General features: G+C 50.2%; 1 long non-coding RNA gene across 1 annotated transcript; it reads left to right on the plus strand.

Annotated features, from left to right (window-relative positions):
* Window positions 1–1739: 1739 nt before the first annotated feature.
* On the plus strand, window positions 1740–4893 carry LOC113491047. Its single transcript, XR_003400336.1, has 3 exons — window positions 1740–2184; window positions 2363–2578; window positions 4843–4893. It is a non-coding gene; the product is annotated as an uncharacterized LOC113491047 (long non-coding RNA).
* Window positions 4894–8212: the final 3319 nt, after the last annotated feature.

Consider the following 8212-nt stretch of genomic DNA (forward strand, 5'->3'; position numbering starts at 1 on the left):
CTAAATGAGGCCACGCTGTAACGTGAGGCATTGCACACAGCAGCACGGATGGGCTGAGAGGCAGATGAGAGTAGCAGTTAGAAGATACCACGTTGCCCTAAGTAATTGTGAGTAAGGTTTTCAGGATTTAATTTAGAATGTTTAAAAACAGCCTTCTGGGTCAGACCAGTGACACCTCTAGCCCTGTCTCCGGCGGTGGCAACAGGAGATGCTCTTTGGGCAAGCATGTGAGCCAGGGTACTTGCCACTCTCCATTTCCCTCTCCAGCACCCTGAATATAGCAGAGATGTTAAAAGATGCTTCCTTGCCCTTTTAGCGGCCATTTATGGACCTCTTTGCCTGTGAATTTGTGTAGTCCCTTTTAAACTTGTTGATATTGTCTCCAGAGTCTTCTGTGACACCGGGTTCTAAGTCTTGTGCCAAAAAATACTTTCTCCTGTTTTAAACTAATCTTTTAGTTTCAAATTGTGCCTCCTTGTTTTCTGTAGAGGGATTCCGTGAGTATTGAGTCTGCTGCATTTACTTGTTCTACTGCCTTTGTGACTTTGTAAACCTCAGTAAGGTCCTTCTCAGCCACCTTCTCTCTAAATTGAAGCATCCCAGCCTTCTTGGTTGCCCCCCATTAGGGCAGCTCATCCCTCCCGTCCTCTGCACCCTCTGGAACTCCATCACGTGAGGTGTTGAGGCCAGAGCTGCCCTCCAGGTGCGAGTGGAACTGAGGGCTTTGGCCTCGCCTCAGTGCCCTTCCCAAAAGCAGCCAACCTTCAGCTGGCTTTTTTGGGCTGCCGTTGCACCCTGAGCCAGTGGCTTCAGAGAACTGTCAGTGACAGTGCTGCGATCTCTTGCCTGAGTTGCAGCTGACAGCTCTGAGCTCGGTGTCGATTTAAAATGTGTTTTCTGGTGGTTGTGAATTGCAGGTATAAAGGGTGACAAGTTAATAAGATATGACCAACCTGTTCCGGGAAAATAAGCTCAGGTGTAATTATTAACACATTTATGGTGCTTGTTTCTTTCAAAGGTTGGCATCTTTCCTAGTGTTACTCTTGGAGCAATAGAATACAACTCTGCTAGTAGATTTATACAAGAGAGGAGAATCCAAAGAAATATTTCCTGTCTTCTCAGTCCTCCCTTTTTGATATTGCAGTGTCTTGCTTTTGGCATAGCAGCACTTCCTGAGGGAGTCTGCATTCTCTGACTGTTGGGGTTGCTGAACTTCTTACAGAGGAGGCCCAGCACCAGCCCATGGGGTAAGGCAGCTGCTGAAACACCCAGTGGTATGGACAATGCTCAGCCAGCCACATGGCTTCTTTTTTTTTCTTTTTGAGATCTCCACCCAACCAGTGAACTTCATGTGACCCCTCTAACAGCACCACTGGTTTGTTTAATCAGTGATTAAGCTGGAATTTTACTTCCATTTCTAAACATACTCTGTCAGTCGTTACATTCCCTTTTTGTTTTTTAATAAAGCCAAGGCAATAGAAAAATACTAAGGAGGCATCACACATCTGTATTTGATGTGGTGGCTTGAGGGCTGAAGAGCAGAAGCTTTAAGCCCTGTGGAAAGCTTCTATTCCAGAAAGTGAGAAGATATGACCTAGTATCCCATAAACTGCAGTTGCTGTACAAGTGCCCCTGTCAGGTCCTGGAGCCCTTTCTAAGCTCTCGTCCTTTTAAAAAATATTTCTTGTTTTCTAACCTTCAGTGAGTGCAGTTGAATATCCCTAACGTTCCACGAGCACCTTCCTGAGTGGGAACAGCTAGCTTAGACCCCGTCGGTGTCTAATTATGGTTAGGCTTGATTGCCCCTGCATCCCTGTATCTGTCAGCACTGCGTTTTGCCTGCAGTTTGAATGCCCACGTACTGGGTACCGGGAGATCCTTCTCCAGCTCTTTCCAGTCAGTTTGGGTATTCAGAATAATTTGTATCATCCATCAACTTTGACACTTCATTGTTTACCTCTTTCCCCAGCTCCCTGATGAACGGGTTGTACCATTCCGGTCTCAGCACAAATCCATGCTTTATTCTAGCACTACACACTGGAGGCTTGTAAAGCAAAAGCTGCTGTTACTTCATGGTGAAAGAATCCCAACCTCCCTCCAGTCCAGCAGCATCAGTTCCTAGTGGTACTGACAGGACAGCCTGGTCTCTCCCGCTGTGTGTTGCGAGCCCCTTTTTGTCTGCAGGTAACTTTAACCACGCGGTTCCTTACTGTGAGCTCTTTCATCCTCGGACAGTCAGAGTTGCTTCTTTTTCTTGAATTACAGAATTCATTCTCACTCGGCCCTCTCGGGGACTGAGAAAGATATTGGATCTACCTGATGAACACAGTTATGGATTTCTTCCCTTTTGTACACATTTCAGGTTATTGCAAAGGCAACAAATAGAAGGGATGAATGGGTTCCCTGCAGAGGATGTATGTTCTCTGTGGGACAAAGGCAGAACTGCTGAATAGCTCTTGTAGAGCCCTTTCCTGGCAGCTCGTGGCTGTCCTTGGCATCAGCGGTCAGAGCTCCAGCCTTCGGAGCACAGAAACCTGGGTTCCCATCCGAGAGGCTCCCCTAAGCAGTCCTCTAACAGGTGAGTATATCATGGTCACTAATCTGGTGTTTTAGTTTTGGATCTTCCTAATTAGCACTCATTAGGTGACTCTTGCATTATTAGAAGCTCAGGAAGCACCATCCCCACTTTACAATGGGCGAAGTGAGGAGCAGGAATCTGAAATAGCTATTGAGTAACCAGTACCAGAGCTGGGATTAAAGCCTAAGCTCCTAGCCCTACCTTTTAGGCATTATATGCTCTTTCTTACCGAGGCAGTTGTGTAAAGATTTAAATGCCTTTGGGAAGAAGAATGAGAGATGGAGAAAGAGAGGAGAGCAAAAAGGCAGGTGGCTCTGCAGTGCCCCTTTGGAGATCACTAATAACAATATTTCCCAAACAACTAATGAGCTTTTTCGTGTGCATGGTGTCAGTCTGTCTTCCTGAGTTGGTGTATCCAGCAAAGCGTGAGGCTGGGGAGATGAACTGATTAATGCTCTTGGCTTTATCCATCTCTTTCCTGGAGCGTATCAGATCTTGTCAGGCCCTTTGGACTTAATTGCCTTCGAAAGGTGTGATTGCAGACCTGCCCGCTGAGGCACTGACACCAGCACGGCTCCTGGCAAAGCAAATGTCTCCTGCCAAAAGCTGATGTCTCGGGTGCCTTTTGCTAAATAAGGGACTTTTGGTGGAGTTAAACATTAACATCCTTCCCAGGTCCCGTCTGTCCAAGGTCCAAGAGGGAAGCCATGCTGAGTCAGCCTGGCACCCGTATTTCCTGCTCCAGCTCTCTCCTGCGCGATCCACTGGCTCCTCCTCTCCGTCCTGAATGAGACAGTTTGAAGGTGGCAGAGGGACACTTCAGCTCTCTTGGGCTACACCGTTGGAGATCAGCTCCTGGTACTGTTCCCTGGCTGGCCTACACGTAATCTTGGTGCAGCAAGAAGGGAAACTCATGGATACCAAAAGACCCACCTGAGCTGCAGAAGAATTTCCTTCAGCGGTTAGCAGCGCCGTGCTCGTGCCACACGGCAGGCCCTGGGCACCGTGGGGCAGCAAGCTGTGAATTCATAGTGCAGCTTATTGTTGTCTTGCTCTTCCCTGTGTGGATTGCTTTTATATGGGCGCTTTAAATAAAAAGGTAAATCCTTTTAACTGTGGCAGTTTCAAGAGGGTGCCCAGTAGCAGGGAAGGAGGGTAGGCAGATGAGAAGAGCTGGTTTATTTAATATTATTGCCACAGTATATACACTCCAGCACTGCCAAGTCTTTGGGCGTAGCCGGAGTCTGACATGGGAAATTGATTGTTCAGTGCTGGCTGCCTCTTGGAGCTGGAGCTCTGTGCTGTTTGCCTCGCACTGAAGCGTGTTGGAATAAGACCCAGCGATTGCTGCTCGTCAGCTCAGAGGCTGCCCGAGGCACCTATCCCACGCTGGTGGGAATTAGTTTTGCCTGGAAAGCAAATCGTTTACTTCAGCGTCGATGGAAGTTTGTGAAAGTGCAACTGCACAATCTCTGCTGAGCTCAGACCTAGAAACAGAGCCAAGAGTCTCGCTGGCTTTGGATAAAACTTTGCTGTGGTTACAGGCGTCATGGGATCATGTGATGGCGCAGCTGATCCTTCCAATATCCAGTGTTCTTGCTTTAGGCCTCTCCTGCTGCACAATAACACATTTAGAGTTCAAAACGTCACCTCCTTGCTAGGGCCGTCATTTATTGATACCAGAGTTATCGGTCGAGAGTTGTTGAGAAAGCTCCTCTGCCTCTTCCTGTGTTCCTGATTCTGCCAGGCTTCTTCCCAGCGGGCCAGCTCGCCCACAAAGCCTTCAGCATCCTCAGCAAAGGGATTTCTGCATAGCCACAGCTTCTCCTTCCAGCACAAAGGCTCTCTCTCTCCTACTCGGGACAGCGTGCCACGTCTGTCATTCCTCAAGTGCTTGGGTTCTCAGCCCAGTGATTTAAGGGGGAAATCAGGTCTAAGCTGGGCTCTGAGCCCCTGTGAGACATGTTGACAGAGAAATGTATGCCTTGAAACAACTTGAAAAGAATTCTGGGGAGGGAGGGGAGCAGGAAAGTGTCAGTTGTGAGCTGCCGCCCTCTCCTGAGATCTCTCTGCCTGCGAAGAGCACGGCCCTGCTTCCTCTGTGACCTCTTTCTTCCTGCAGGATAACGCGGGGGTAATGGCAGGCAGAAAGTCAGCTGCTCTGCCACAGGGTTAGTCCTCCGGGTAGATGAAAGGAAAGTGGTTTGGTGTCCAAATGAATGTCATGGCTTTAAAGAAGAATTAAAGCCAGATGTTTCCAACAGGCCTGCTGAGACCAGCCTTTTCTCTCATATTTGCCGAGGCACCAAGGAGGCCCCGCCAGTGTGTGCAGAGCTCAGTGTTGGGAGCACCCTGCAATGCCAACGGCTCCACCACAGCTGCTGGAGGGCAGCACACAAGAGCTGAGGCACAGTGAGTGCTGCCAGCTCAATATTTATTCAGTGTTTAAAAATATTTATTCCTCGCTGATAATGGTGATGGTAGCAAGGGTACAGGAACCAGACCAGATTTAGAACCTTTGGACAGAACCCTGGGGCCAAAACATGGTCTAGCTATGCTGGCGTCGGCTCTAATTTCGCTGGGGCCTTGCAGGCACAAGGCAGTGTGTCATGGTTAACAGAGCCCAGAACATCATCCCTGTCCCAGGAACTGACCTCAGACCCCCCCGATGTTCAGCCTAACAGGCAGGTCAAGCTTTTGCCATGCAGGGACTTCATCAGAACCAGGGGAAAATGCGTTTTATTCTTGCATCACACACGCAGTGTTTGCATTCGGCCATGACTGAAGCTAACGACTATTCCAGCAGGGCTAGAACAGAGGTGAAATACCGGGAAAAGGGAACCCAAATCCTTGCCTCAGCACTATCAGGGAGAGCAAGGGAGTAACCAAAACCTCAGGACTGCTGGGTGTGTGGTTCCAGCTCACACCCAGAAGTAATTAATCTTTTTGCCAGCGTAGCTGCTCCAGGCTTCTGACTACAATAGGTATTGCTCTTTTGCATTCGTCAGTCTGCCTGGTGGTTATAACATTCAACTTCTGGCCTCGTAAGGACAAATTCCTGATGCTGTGCCCTCAGCGCTACCTCGAGGTGGAGTTTCCTCTTGCGAAATCAGCGGGTGCTGAAAATGTCCTGTTGGCTCAGATGACTGGGAAAGGCTTTGCTCCCTGTTTGAGATGTACGTGTCACCGTCCTCATCTTCCTCCCGCCCCATCCTGACCGCTGAGCTGCCTGCTGCTCTGGAGACCCACCGTGCCACTGGACCCCTGTCTCTTGCTGGGAAATAAGGGATAAATTCAGAAGGTGCACCCGGAGCGAGCGAAAGAAAATAGAGCAGAGGGAAGTTAGTGGCAGGAAATCCCAGTTTTTACTGGCATCCGCTCATATCAGATAATTTGACCTATCACAAAAAATAAATCCCTCTGTAGTCCAATTCCACAATGCTGGGCAAATGACTGCCATAAAAAAAGGAGCTTTCTGCCATGCCCTTTATTTGTTCTCACAATATGACATCTCATTTCAGTCTGTGCATCAATTCATTCTGCTCTGTAACGTCAGGGACAGAAGGCACAATTGTTTCTGCTGTGGTTCCAAAACCAACTGTCGAGAGAAGGCCTTCGGGAGGAGAGCAGTGAGCCAGACAGCAGGCTCCCTGGCAGCACTGGATGGAGTTCAAGGAAAATTGTTTGCCTCGCCACCCTCCTGTAAGTTAACAGTAGATGGTGACTAACAGGAAAGAAACTTCACCAGGGTGTTAACACAAAAATGTTTGTATTTGCCTTCCAGATAGGTGGTAACGTTATCTGATTATAGCGTCTTCTGTTTCTTGAATTGTGTCGCTTCTGCATCGCTCCCTTAGAAGACAGAGAATTATTGTTACAAAGCATGAATTATTTACTAGCTTTATAGACTGGGCTTGTTTTTCACCCCATCTGCACTTAAAGCCAATGAGGTGGTGAGTGTGTAAGGACTCTGCCAAAACTGGAAGCCTCTTGCCTGATGTCCGTGGCGCTGACCGTTTACCAGCTGGGTGCTTCAGTGAAACGGGGAGATCCTGAGGGAGAAGGGCAGAACCAGCTTCAGGAAAAGGATCTAATCTGGGCATTGGCGATACTTAGGCCTGGGTTTGGCATCCTGTAGGATATCCAGGTATTCGGCAGGTTGGAAAATGAGGCTCAGGACTCTTGTGCTGCAATTTTTCTGTTGCTTAGCTCAGTTTAAAGCGATGAGCACACTAAAAATTAATAAGCAGATTTGGAGATAAAGAGGTCTGTAAAACAGGGATAATACTTAACTACCTCACAGGGGGCATCAGGATTAATGAGTTAATGTTTGCAGAGTGCTTTGAAGATGAAAAGTGCTAAGTCTGATTACATCTGGTGGGTGAAGTAGATGAGAACGAGGAAGAGGTTCTCAATTCCGTGCTGTAACTACAAGGTCTCGCTAAATACCATCACAAAGAACGACCTGAAGATGGTTTGCTCTCACACTGTCCTAGTTGGGAAGCCCCTGGCAGCAGATGGGTTTCCAGAATGGATTCTGCAGTCTGTAAATACCTAGTTCTCATTTCTCCTGCTCAGACTCACTTGGTTTCTCCTACTTTAGTTTCTTTTCTTCATTCACGTGTATCTTGGAGGCGCTGCTCAGCGAGACGCTGCAGAACCTGCCAGCGGTGCCGCCGGTGCGTGGTGAGGCTTCTAATCGCTCCCGTGGACCCTGATTATTTCCCTGGCTCGAACCTAATCACCCCCGATGTGCTGGGTCATGGTCTTAAGCGGGGTCTGGGGGCAGGGGCAAGCACAGAGGGACTTGAGAGCTGAAAACTTTATCCTCCCCCCAACCAACCCACCCACAGAATGTGGAAATTCCTTAGCGGATACTTCTTGGTCACCCCAAAACAACCCTGGTTCCCCTCAGTGTGCTGTAATAAGTTGTGTGGATCTTTCCCTGTTGCTCTAAAGCAAAATGGTTTCGATGTGGGTTTTCCTTGCAGGAATTCCCTGGGCGGCAGCGCTCCCCCCCGCTGTCCCCATGTCACGCCGGCCAGCGAGCGGAGGCGGTCGGCAGGATCCCGGGGCTGTCAGCAGGTGAGACCCGGGGCCCTTTCGCTGCTGCTGATCTCAAATGCGACATCTCTGCGACACGCAGAACCAACGACGGGCTCCGGTGGGCCCGGCCGAGGCCTTCCCGGAGCCACCAACCGGTCCGGCCCGGCCCTGTGGAGCCGCTGCGGGTGGATTTCAGCCCCTTCTCTGTGGGCGCTGTCTGGAGGAAGCCCCGGGCGCGGGGGCCGAAGGTCTCCTTGTCCCTGTGTCTCCCCACCCGTGCCCGGTGGTCGAAGACACCCCGGCCCCTTGCCCGGCTGTGGGCAATGGTGGGAGCGGGGGGGGTCTGGGGACAAGCCCGGGGTGTGACGGGCGCGCTGGGACGGCCGGCGGGGAACAGTCCCCCGGGATCCGGGAAGGGCCGGTCCCTCCCCGGGCATCGCCTCTGCCCTTCGCGGTTTCACCCGCCGCAGCCCGTGGGAGGTGCTGGGAGCGCCGGGCCTTGCCCTGTTCAGCAGTGACCCCTGCGGGCCGCCGAGGGGCTGAGCCGAAAAGAGGAATAATCGGGGGAAAAAAAACCCAACCAACCAA

The sequence above is a fragment of the Athene cunicularia genome, unplaced genomic scaffold (genome assembly GCF_003259725.1).
Source record: "Athene cunicularia isolate RWA unplaced genomic scaffold, athCun1 chrLGE22_part2, whole genome shotgun sequence".
In the NCBI taxonomy this organism is placed as follows: Eukaryota; Metazoa; Chordata; class Aves; order Strigiformes; family Strigidae; genus Athene; species Athene cunicularia.